This window comes from Strix uralensis, chromosome 8, assembly GCF_047716275.1.
Source record: "Strix uralensis isolate ZFMK-TIS-50842 chromosome 8, bStrUra1, whole genome shotgun sequence".
In the NCBI taxonomy this organism is placed as follows: Eukaryota; Metazoa; Chordata; class Aves; order Strigiformes; family Strigidae; genus Strix; species Strix uralensis.
Window position 1 is genome coordinate 36,074,806 of NC_133979.1, and position 13,203 is coordinate 36,088,008.

The following is a 13,203-nucleotide window of genomic DNA, read 5'->3' on the forward strand; positions in this document are numbered from 1 at the left end:
CAGGAAGATCATTCAGCAATTACTATCACTGGCAAAACAGACTTGACTTGGGGAAATTAATTTAATTAATTACCAATCAAATCTGAGTAGGGTAATAAGAAATACAACCACATCTTAAAAACACCTTCCCCCCACTCCTCCCTTCTTCCTGGGCTCAGCTTTTCTCCCAATTTTCTCTCCCTCTTCCCCACAAGCAGCTCTGGGGGATGGGGATGGGGGTTGTGGTCAGTTCATCACACATTGTTTCTGCTGCTCCTTCCTCCTCAGGGGGAGGACTCCTCGCACTCTTTCCCTGCTCCCCCATAGGGTGCCTCCCACAGGAGACAGTCCTCCACGAACTTCTCCAACATGAGTCCTTCCCATGGGCCACAGTTCTTCATGAACTACTCCAGCATGGGTCCCTTCCACAGGGTGCAGTCCTTCAGGAACAGACTGCTCCAGCGTGGGTTCCCCATGGGGTCACAAATCCTACCAGCAAACCTGTTCCAGCGTGGGATCCTCTTTCCAGAGGTCCACAGGTCCTGCCAGGAGTCTGCTCCAGCACAGGCTTCCCACAGAGCCACAGCCTCCTTCAGGCATCCACCCGCTCTGGTGTGGTGTTCTCCAAGGGCTGCAGGTGGGCATCTGCTCCACCATGGTCCTCCATGGGCTGCAGGGGCACAGTCTGTGTCATCATGTTCTTCACCAAGGGCTGCAGGGGAACCTTTGCTCTGGTGCCTGGAACACCTACTCCCCTTCCCTCTTCACTGACCTTCGTGTCTGCAGGGATGTTTCTCGCACATTTTCTCACTCCTCTCTCCAGCTGCAATTGCATAGTTTCCTTTTTCTCCTTCTTAAATATGTTATCCCAGAGGTGCTACCACCATCGCTGATGGGCTCGGCCTTGACCAGCAGCAGGTCCAACTTGGAGTCTGCTGGCATTGGCTCTATGGGACACAGGGGAAGCTTCTAGCAGTTTCTCACAGAAGCCACCCCTGCAGTCCCCCCTCTATTAAAACCTTGGTATATAAACCCAATACATCAGTATAGATGAAATAAGTCTGTTTTACTTTTGAATACTGGACTATATCACAGAAAAAGAAATTATGTAATTACCTTTAAATGTATTTTGAAGTGAAAAACTGGTGATCCCCAGTGGAACATATGCTTTATACATTATTTGATCATTTATATTGAAAGTCAAAAATTACAACAGTAGCAAAAAAGAACACTAACTCTTAGATTACTAATTAAAATGTACCAACTCAATAGATCTTAGTTCATTTTCACGTGGAACCTCATTAAGGCAAAATGTTCTGTACAAATTAGTCTTTCTAAATAGAACTCCTGGCAATTGTTAATGAGGTTTCCATGTGAAATATCATCTGACAAATTACAAAACTAAATAAATCAAATACATACTGTGCTAGATTATGTCTAATGTCTGTCTGTTTAATTGGTACCTTGGTTCATTTTTTTAATGCAATCCTGTATGTACATATGTGACTTCAGGATTTGATGACTTGCATGCATTGGTGTCAATATTTGGATGTTTAAACAAAATTTTATTTAAGGTGATATATAGAACTGTTAACTAAAAGGACTTTCATTCACATTATGTTCATTTTAGGCAACTAACATCTTTCTAACAGACATGTTAACAAAGCAAGATAAAAACAATTAAGAATCAATAAAGTTTACAATTAATGGAAAATGTAAAGCTTGTTAGGTGCCAAGTAAAAAGGACAAGACTTTAACACATTTAGGACCAGATGCTGTGGGGATTTGTTAGATATATTGAGAAAAGAGTTAGATCCTTAAAATGTTATTATGGTTCTAAATGCTGGAACTAGAGGTAGGGGGTCTTAAATAAAATATAGAGGTTTTTTAATCAATCATGTTCATTAAGATTATGGAATTTTTAAAACTGAAATCTTACTCATATTAAAGCTTTGAATCACATTCTGGATTATGATAGACCAAGTTTATAACACACTTATGCTTTACCATCAACATACATAAATAGATTATACAGACCAATTGTGGAGAAATACCTGTAGACAGAAATCTCTCAAATTAGGATTCAAAATCCAGAGAAGGGACTAGAAAATACAGTTAAGGAACCAAATTGGTCTTTCAAGCAGTTATAATGCATTATTATACAGTTCCATACCATGCCAGAGCAGACTGATGGATGCCTCTTTTTAAAAATCAAATATTCCTAAATTTCCAAAAGCAGTACTTCTAGGAATGAAGATGACATGTTACCTCAGTATTATGAAGCAACGTGAACAAGACTGGCTTGGTGCCATTCTGGGAGCTGGCTAGTGCATCAGACTCTGGTTGTTACCTGCTTTGCCATGCACAAAGCCAGGCTGATCTGATGCCTAATTGCAGGAAGTGAAGGAACGAACAACCTAGTGGCAGAACCTTATCACAAATGATACTGCCTGCATGAAGGAAAGAGAAGAAGAGACTAGGGACATGGATTTATGGATTATTACTTTTTTCAAAGGTGGTTAAGCATTGTTGTTCCCATGCCATATATAGCTGGTTTTCAGAGATGTGTGTTTGTGTATTGTGCAGTTAGGTGAAGAGAGTAGTCTGACTAGAAAAGAAATTCTCTCTAATGTCCAGTTAAGAGATATTAAATTTATTTTTTACATAGGTCCAGCTGATTCTCTGTTTTGTACTTTGTTTTCTTTTAGTATAGCAGAGTTTAAAATTATTTTAAAAATGTCACAAATGTTGCAATTTAGTATAAATACTGTACTATAATACTTTGTAGTTTGGATATTGACTTTAATATATAATTTGCTTGATTTTAATGAAGAGTTTATTAGCTTTTCAAACATACTCTTTAGCTCCTAGGAATTGCTCCTCATGAAGGAAGAATAAGGGTACAATGCAGCTTTGTAGTGCTTTTCTGAAGGAGACGGTTTTAAAGAACATTCCATGAAATACAGATAAGCATTAATATACAATGTCAAATTTGGTCCTGATGGCCTTTTTCACTTTGGAAAATATTTTTTTTAAGTTTCTCAGATATATAAAGTTTGTTCTTAAAGAATTCTTACAGTACAAATGTTTTCCTAGCTTTATTTTTTTTCATGTTCAGCAGTATGCAAATAGTTACATGATTTGATAGCTGAAGCAAAACAATCAAGGAAACATGGTTTGATTCAAATGGAAATACTTTTTGTTTCATTTACTTCCTCTGATAGAGACCTGTAGTTTGTTATTAGGATGTTTTTGTAGAATACATTTTTTTTCTGTTGTTTTTCTGTTGCAGTGATACTTCTGTCTGATGTCTTGCTGGTGCTGTCCCTTTGTTTCCGTGATGTAGAGGGTGTAAGTTGTAAAAATCATCTTTTTTTGCTTATGATTGTGAGATGTTGCAATATATTGTTGGCAATTTACATTATTTGGGGTTTGGAATTTTGCAGGGTTTTATTCAGAGAAGGAAATAATGAATTTACTTTGCGGTTGTCTACAACATCTAGGTATGCTTAATGGCATCCTCTCTTGCATCAGTCTTGGGTTCACATGTGTCTGTTTTAGGCCCATCTGGTAACAAAGCACCAGGCAGCCGCTTGCTCACTCCTCCCCCAGTGGGATGATGAAGAGAATCAGAAGAAAAAGAAAGTAAAACCTTGTGGGTTGAGGTAAAGACAGTTTAATACAATTACACAAGAAGAGAAGGGAGAAAAACCAACAATACTAATAAAACGAATATATAAAGTGAATGATGCAAAATGCAATTGCTCACCACCCAGTACCATGCGCTCAGCCTCTCTCTAAACTGTGATCCCCCCACTCCCAGCCAGCTCCTCTAGTTATAAACGGAGCATGCATAGTGTCGAATATACCCTTGGCTAGTTTGGGTCACTTGCCCTGGCTGTGCCCCCTCCCAACTTTCTTGTGAAAATTAACCCTATCCTAGCCAAACTGAGGACAACGTGGCAAGGTTTTTGTAGCAGGGGGTGGGATGCAAGGGTGTCTTCTATGAAAAGATGCCAGAAGCTGTTCCCATGTCTGACAGAACTGGTTCCAAGATGGACCCACCACTAGCCAAAGCTGAGCTAATCAGTGACATTGGCAGCACCTCTGTGATAACATATTTAAGAATGGGTAAAAACTGCTGCACAACAGCAGCTGAGAGGACTGAGAATATGTGAGAGAAAAAAACTATGCAGACACCAAGGCCAGTGAAGAAGGATGGGGAGGAGGTGGTCCAGGCACCAGAGCAGAAAACACCATGATGATGCAGGTTTTCCCCATGCAGCCTGTGGAGGTCCCCACACTGGAGCAATTACCAGGTAGACACTATCAGAGTGTGTTCACCAAAGATATGTGCAGTTCTGTAGAATCACAGGATAGCTGAGGTTGGAGGGTGTTTCTGGAGATCATCTAGTCCAACCACTGCTCAGAGGAGAAGATTGCCTAGGACCATGTTCAGTTGGATTTTAGATATCTCCAAGGATGGAAAGTCCACAGTCTCTCTGGTCACTTATTTACTAATGACAATGTTTTACATTTGTGAGGCTACTACTGAGGAAGCTGTTTCCACTTTGTGCCTTTTCTCCCATCCCACCTCAGCCTGTCCCATCTAGATTTCAGGCTTTTGGGGAAGATAAAAGGTGCAGTGAATTTTTCCTGTACACACTCAGAAACCTTTCTTCCTCTTTTCATATAAGAAATTCCTTAGGAGTCAAAAATAACAAAATAAATGTTGACAGTCATATGAATCAGAAGAAAAGGTTACAATGAGTGTTGGTTGTTAGAAGTGATTTCACAATTATCACTTGATAATGAAAGTCTCTTGATACAGCAATTAATAAAACAATTTGGAAAGGACCTTAGGAGATTTTCTAATCCACCTCTGCCTCAATCTGTACCATCTAAACCTAAACCACTCCTGACAGACATTTTTTAAAGTTAGTTATAATTATATTTTTACTAGGAAGAAAATGACAGAACTGTCTACAATAAGGAAAGAAAAGATTAGTGTATTTTGACATTAATTGTTTTGAAATTATATGGAACTGGTGGATTTCATCTGAGGTAAAAAAAATTGGTTGAACTGCAATGCAGTACTTTGAAGAGAGTTCTGAGTAGAGCAGTGAGAATAATTATAGCTAAAAGAAATATGTTTTAAGAGGACTGAGTGAAAGAGTTAGGGCTGGATAGCCTTATGAAGAACATGTGAAGTAGGCAAGAAGCTTTTGCAAAACATATATGTATCCATGCTGGATAGTACCAGAATTGGCACTCTTAAACTAGATCAAGAAATAATGACATTAGGACATTAGAGAAAACATTTATCCTGGTTTCAGCCAAGATAGAGTTAACTTTCCTTGGGCTGAGAGGGAACACAGCTGGAGGGCCGGGCCCAGATTGGTCATTGGAGTATTCCATATCATGTGATGTCATGCTCCATATATAAAGGAGATACACGCTCTCTCATTTTCGTTTCTGGTCAGCATGGCAGGATCTTTGGTGTGGTCAGAATCGCTGCTGGGGGCAGGCTGTGTACTGGTTGCCGGATGGTGAGCAACTGCATTATGTATTACCCGTTTGGACTTACTATTGTTACTGTTTTGTTACTATCACTAAAATCTTTGTTTTATTCAACCTACGAATTCTCCTGTTTTTTGTCCCTCCCCTATTTCACTGGGGAGGGTGGGGGGAAAGTAAACAATTGGCTGCGTGGCGATTGGCCACCAGCGAGTTCAAGCCATGACAACATTCTAGTAGGAAGGATGGGTAGAGTAGAGTAGAGTAGTTGGATAGATTCAGACACATAGTACAGTCTCTGTTGATGTCTTCAGGATCCTTTCATGAGTCAGAATTTCTACAGGAGCTCTCGATAATCTTTCTGATCTGCTTGTTGGAGATCTAGGGAAGATCCAATAACAGCCTTTGGCAGCTGTCGTGAATCCTGATTTAGGATCCTGCCAAATATGCCAATTTGTCACAGATGAGTGATTTGGATTGCTTTAGGAATCACCATCAAAGGTATTAGCAAAAGTGATTTTAATATGAATTTGTAGGAGTGCAACTTAACAAAGTTCAATGGCAAGGTTCACTCTATTACTTACTACATGGAAGGAACCTACAAAAGAAAATCAAGTTAGAATCAATTTAGAATTATTTACACAGAGACTGGAGATGCCAAAAGGTAAGGAAGACACCCCTGTTGAGTAACGAGGTCCAGAGTGGACCCCCTTGCTTTCTAAATTCCTGATGGAGCTTAAGTGTAACTAGGTCCAATTTTAGTCTCAGACTTGGTCAACAGTTTATGTCTTATGGAATTAATACAAAGGGTAAGGAAAACCTCACGTTGAGTCACAAGGTTCAGAATGGATCCCCTTGCTTTCTAAACTGCTTCTCAGAGAGAAGTCTAGGTGCGCTGGATCCAGACTTAGTCCCAGGCTTGGCCAACAGTGTAAGTCTAAGAGAATTAGACACATGGATTTCATTAGTATTAATTCATCATGCTATCAGTTGCAAGTAAAGGGTGCCTCTGCCTTGGTAAGGAAGAATCTCTTAATCTCAGATAAGGAATCTCAAACCTTGAGAGGCATCCCTGCTCAAGGGGAGAGACACCTAGCATGCAGTCCAGTTGCAATTCAGGGAGAACTCAAATTTGGCTATGGGTAAAAGGTCTTGCTGCCTTGAGGAGCAACCTTGAGAGGTGTCCCAGCTCAAGGGGAGATCACCACCGTGTGTCCACACTGCCTAGAAGGGAGAGCTCAAAGAAGGCTCACTTAGGCTGTCATATTTGTGGGATAAACTGGTTGGCTTTGTTCCTTGATGAAGTCCTAGAAAACCACCCACTATTCATGTGTTAACTGCATGATCTGGTGTTCCAAGCCCATATGCATCGATACTCTGTGTCACTCTGCTCTTCTGTGTATTTTCTAGAGAAGGTCCTGGTTCAGCCACGGCTTAGGCCTTTACCTCCTTTGGAGCCTGTACCAAACTGCTGCTAGTTTGGGTACGGGGTCGAGTACATCTGTCACAGCAGCCTACTGTAAATCACAAAGTATTTGTTCTCATACATAAATCAATGGAGTTTATGTATCCAAGATTACAGTGTGAGATATGTTCTCAGGTGAATTCTGGGATGCACAACATATTATGGGACAACAGTCCCATGTCATAGTCACGTGTGCTCTCTTAGTTTTCCATCAGATATCCATTCATAGGACAATGTTTCTGTCTCCTTATACAATATAGGTATGGGTTTCCCGTCATAAACCACAACTAGCTAGGGAGCTTCCACTGTCCGATAAGCAAATGATGAAGAGAAATGGTTAATTTACAGGAAGATTTGGCTTGCTGAGATTGATTATAATGTGAAGCATGTTGTGGAATGGAAAAAAAAAAACCTTGTGCAGTAATGCCCAAAACTTTAGACACCATATCGGCTGAATACTACAGCAGTCTCACTGCATTGCAATGGCACGCATAACCTTAGAAGAGCTACACAGGTTCTGTAGGCACTTTGTGTTACTTACATGGTGGGTAAAATCTGCAACTTAATCTGTAACAGACAATGTTTTCTCTGACAATAAGCTAGCTTCTTTGGGCCTAATGAAGATTTAATTTTAGGACAATAAATTAACACTGCTTCTAGGCAAATTACCTGATTCATTTGAGTAACAACAGTACAGTTTCTATAAATCATTGACTATTTTTGTCCAACATTTTTAAATCTTTGTAAAAGTTACTTGTCTTCTTAGCTTTTTTATTTTGACAAAAATACATCTTTCTTTTTATTTCTAGAACTAATTCATCTGTATTGCCTCTTAATATTTATTATATATACATTAGTTTACCAGCCCCTGTGCACTGTTTTTGCAAGGTACAAAAGCACATGTGTAAGTGCACATGTAGTCAGATATGCAGTATAAAATCATAAATCTTTAAATCATCACTTAGGTATGATTTTAGAAATCATTATTCAGGGAAACTAATATGACTAAATTAATCTTCATTAAGCTAATTTCTGAAACATGGTATAATAACTTTGCAAATCTGAAGTACAGCACAGGAAGAAAGAAGCTGTAGTATACAAAATAATCTACAGTTCATGAATATAATATTTATCTCTGATCTATTTATTTTCTCCCAGTAATAATGTCTGATACCCATCTTCCTGTCTTCTGCATTTTGTGAATTAGGCTCTCTGCCTTTCCTGACATTTCATAAACCTCTTCCATTTTTTTCCATTTAACCAATATTCTTACTTTACTTCTCACTGCAACATACACAGGTATAATTTCAGCCTGCCAAAGAGCTGTAACACAATGGTCTCCGCTCCTCTTGTTCCCCAACTAAGGTGGGCAATCTAATAATTTCTAATTCTGCTTTTAATGATTAGCTTGCTTTCCCAAATTTTGTATTGCATGTTACAGGCATCTACCTGTGAGATGCAAACTACCTGCAAAAAGCAGTAGATTTTGATAATTCTGGATAATATGGCAACTAATTTGCTGGTATCAATGTAAAAGTATTATATTACTTGATATGCTTAAATATTTACACTACTGAAGTATTTAATACTTCTATGATACTTACTATGTTTTTTGATATTTCCTCAGCGTGATTTTCTTATTATATGCATTTTCATTTTTAGAGAGTCCCAAGGTATTCACACATAAATAAACGATTTGGGTTTTTTAGTAATCTGTTATGTCTTCACCTTTAAAAAGTTTATCGCCCTTCAGTTTGTGTTTTAAAATATTTTAGCTTTAAAAGCAATTTTGCTGCTTTCAGATTTCTCCTGAGTGACTGGATGCCCAGAGCAAACGATGTCAGATTTCTACTATTGCCTTAAATACAACATTTCTCACCCCTTTCCTGCTGCAAAAGTTGTGCTTTCATTGAACATTGACCTCCATGATATTTTTAAGGCATTCTTTTATTTCTGTCTAAATATTAGCTCTTACTAATCAAATTTCATTTAAAGTCATGAGCTTATCTGCTCTTTCTGTTCAGATTCCTTCTCTACATTTTAGATAGCAAAATTCCTGTTCTTTCATATGTTAAATTGTAAGACTGATGTGCAAAGTATTTCCACAGATTTTACAATGGTAAGCCATAGTCCTGAAAAACCCAAATAATAGTTACCTTGAAGCATGCTATTAATCTAGCTATTGCTATTTAAGCCAATATTATAACATGCAGATATCTCAATTTAGGTGTAGAGACACCAATTTACATGGTGTCCTTTCAATCTTTTACATTTTAAAGTAAGAATAAAAGATCAGTTTTAAATTTGACATAAAGAATTCTGTCTTTCAATTTTTTACAGTTTAAAGTAGGAATTTAAGATCAGTTTTAAACTGACAAAAAGCCAATGCAAAGCAAGATCAGGAGCTACAGGCGTTAATGACCCAATTTATTTTCAGCTAAAAATTTATTAACAGGAATTCTCCTGAATGAAATACACAGCAGACAGTGATTCCTGCTTCCAATTCACTAATACACTACTGTATCCCAGTACATTGTTTAACTATCGTTCCAATATAGAATATACAGGTTTCATATTTTCAATGTTTATACAACACTTATTTGTAGTTCTATTCACCCATTTATCTTAAAGCATTGGAATGATGAAAAAGAAAAATTTTATTTTTCTGTACAGGAAAAGGGAGAAAATTTTTGTGTGTGATCAAATCATCTGTTACACAGCAGGATACAAAATCAGAGATATTTACTTCCACCCTGATGTCTTTAATCTTTGGATTGACTTAATTCACATATAATAAAATATTCCCCTGAAAAATTGCAAATCTAGCAGATTACATAAAATCTCCTAACTGGTTAATTCAAACTATAGTCAAAATTCAGTAATACAAAACAAAAATAAAACAATTCAGTAATACAAAAACAAAAATAAAAATTACAAAATACACTCATGAAGGCAATGAGAACAATAGAAATTATTATAGTGAGTATATGAATAAATTCATAGTATTTAAGTACCTAAAAATCCACACACTGTATAACTACAAAGACACAAACTGAATAACTTCAAGGAAATAGTCAAGTACTCAGAATTCTTTAGAAATAATACCATCTTTAATAACACTTTTCACCAAAAGCACAATTACTGATGTAATATGTTCCAAATTTCAGTCCCCTGTAGTCTGAAGATTGGGTTAAAACCCTGAGATTTAAAAATGTATCGGCTTCTTTCTCCTTCTTCTGTTCCTACAGGTTACATTCCTTATTGCTTTGCAGGTTACATTTTTAATATTTTCACTACAATTATGTTGGTCGGTTTTTATTTTATTTCTTTTTTGTACTTCCTATAAGAATAAGCTACCCTAGCATAACTGCAATTAAACTAGTGATTTTGCTGTCAAGGGTGTAAACAATCACACTCCTAACAATTATAGAAGGCTAATACCCTCATGTATCAGGCTAGATGGTATGCACAATAGATTGTGATAGAAACATCCCAGGGTTATACTGTAGCTCTGGACAATCCTCCTCATAATCCAGTTCAGCCTAGGTATAAAAGTGGAAAGGTAACGTTGTTGCACCAGTTGATGTTCTGGATAACTTGTACTTTCAAAATCATAACAGGATAAACTGTGGAGGAAAGTGTATTTGTAGCAACATATACATGATATGCAGAACATAAATTACTTCCCTAAGGAAGGACAGTTATAGTAGAAGCATGATGTAATATATTAATATTGTTACTTCTGCTGCATAACTCCCCCGTATTTTTTTTTTATTCTTTAAAATCAATTAATGTAAGTTAAATCTCTATTTCTTACACTGATTAATTTTAGCTGTTTGCTTTGGCATCTTTCTTTTTTTTCTATGGGCATGGATACTGCCCTTCCTTAGCTTTGATCCCTGGAAACCAATCATGAGCTGAAGTCCATTTGTAGGGCAGTGAGAAGTTTGAATTGTCAATACTCCTCTTGAACCTACTTTGTAGATAATTGTGTATTTTCAGTGCTGACAGATTGGCCTATTTCATATGCACTATCACTTTCTTAAACGCAGTAACAATCTTCACCTTAATTTGGATAGTTTCAAACAGGTCAGGAGAGTTACAGAAATATTAAGGTTAAAAAAATACTAGTGACATTGTCGACATTGCTAATGGAAAAAAGTAGTTTAATAATATTTACATTGATAACTTGATAAACAGGAAATTGCAAAATTAATTTAGCATTAAAAACCTCATTAAAATTAAGACATTTTAAAATACATCACAGGAGGAGCTGTGACTCAGAGTGTGGGAGAAAGCAACTGTTCAGTATTTCTGTGAACTCTGCAGCTGGTGTAACCAACAACAGTACCCAGGAGAATGGGAAATGATGCAACAGCTTAGTTGTGTTTCAGCAGCCATGCAATAAAAGTTGCTTCTATATTCATAGGAAAGTACCCATTCAAATGACCAATCTACCCTGTTACTGAGAAAAATCAGTGCACGTTGTGAAGATTATCCCTTTCAATTTATTTACATTTTTTTGCAATTTGAAGTGAGTTTCTCTCTAGCTGTTTATTATACAATTAAAATGATGTAATTTGTGCATTCTTTAATTAATGCAGGCAAAAAGACTAAATAAAGTCCTGTATCGTGTTGGTAGGGAATGACTTTATTAGTGGCAAGTGTCTTTCTAATGGATATAAAGTTCAGGAAATAACATTTGCCTGGGGCTTTGCACGTTTTCATCTTTTTTGGTGAGATCTTTTCTGAGAAGGTTCAGATGCAAGTTTTCACCTTATCACTCAAGGATAAATTTTAATGAGCAGAAGTTCTAAAGGTGAAGAGAACCTTAGTTCACGGACAGAGCTGTGAAACTTGTAAGACTCCTTCCAGAATAAGGACAGATCTTGTCATTTAGGAGACCTTAGACCTGATATTTCACAGTCACTGTATTTCTACTTGCCAAATCACATAACACTATATATTCAGATTCCCCACTGTCTCAGACCACAGGATTGTTGTGGTTTGCTATTTAGGGATTGCTATTTAAGGTATTTCTAGCTTATGACTCTAGTATCATGGTGGGTTGGCCTTCACTGGCCACTGGCTGCCCACCAAGTTGCAGTCTCACTCCTCAGTACAACAGGGGGAGAAAATAAGATAAAAAACTTGTTGTTCCAGATAAAGGCAGTTAAGTGAAAGAAAACAAAGGCTGCCCATGGAAGAAAAGAAGAAAAAAAAAGAAAGATATATATATCCTCTGCTTCCCATCAGTAGGTGATGTCCAGCCACTTCCCGAAAAGTAGGACCTCAGTTACGCGTAGTGGTTGATTCAGAAGACAAATGCCTTAATAACAAATGCTCCCCCTCCTCCTTTCTCACAGCTTTTATTGATGAGCATGACATCATATGGTGTGCTATATCTCTTTGGTCACTTTAGGTGAGCAAACCTATGTCCTCACCCAGCCTCTTGCCCATCCCCAGCCTACTGGCCTTTGTGGGGTGGGGTTTGGAGAGACAGCCTTGATGCTGTGTGAGCACTGCTCAGTAATACCCAAAACATTGTTGTGTTACCAATACTGTTCTAGTTACAGAGCACAGCTCTATGAGGTCTGCTATGGGGAAAGTTAAATTCATCCCAGACAGACCCAATATGAATATCAGATATTGTCCTTTTCAATGTTCAGATTTAGCAAGTAACAATGATAACAATAGTGTCAAGGGTGACCACACTTGAAAAGTAAAGTTAAAGGTTTAAATAAAAGTCGGAAGTTGAGAATACATAAATTATATATAATAAAAGACCTTATATTTCCCATCCTTCCAGTACAGCTTGTGAACATAATCTGCGCTCCCTATCTTGGGGAGACTTTGGAAGGGACTCTGATCCACTTCCCTGAGTAAATCACCTATATCAATAACAGGAAATGTAAAAGTACTTCCTAGAAAAATATTAGAAAAAAATATATTAAAAAAATAGACAAAGGATGGAAAAATCTAAAGAAGGTATTCTACTGCTGCTGTTGTTCTCAATATAATTGCTGCTAGAATACCGTTGGAAACTGCAATTAAGCTACCTTTGGAGTTCTTGCACAGCAACTGATTTCTAGGAAAACACAGGGAAAGAGGAATAACTGCCCCAGAGATGAACACTGAGGGGTTGTATGCCAACTAGTTTTATGAGGATTATCACTGTAAAACCATAAAACTAGACATGGTAGCAGCCTGAAATTAAAATGCTAACAAGATGATGATGAAGA